Source organism: Arachis ipaensis, chromosome B03 (genome assembly GCF_000816755.2).
Source record: "Arachis ipaensis cultivar K30076 chromosome B03, Araip1.1, whole genome shotgun sequence".
Taxonomy (NCBI): domain Eukaryota; kingdom Viridiplantae; phylum Streptophyta; class Magnoliopsida; order Fabales; family Fabaceae; genus Arachis; species Arachis ipaensis.
The window spans coordinates 134,617,883-134,618,205 of NC_029787.2; positions in this window are offsets into that span (position 1 = coordinate 134,617,883).

The window sequence follows — 323 nt, forward strand, 5'->3', positions numbered from 1 at the left end:
AAAAAAAAAAAAAGAAATATATTAAATAAGGGATTATATTTTTATTATAATTTTATCACTACTTCATCAAAATTTTTAAAATTTCACTTTTTACTTTTATCATCTTTGTCACTAATACTTTTTTAATTAGAAATATACATAACCATTTATGTCATGATAACATTTTTTTAAAGAGTTTAAATTTTTTAAGAGAAGTAACTTTATGACATGATATTGGAGTAGTTTTTATAATTAAAAAATCTAAAATTTGATTTTTATTGAATTAAAAATAAAAAATAGCATAAGACAAAAAAAAATGTCTATACAAAAAATTTATCAAATCC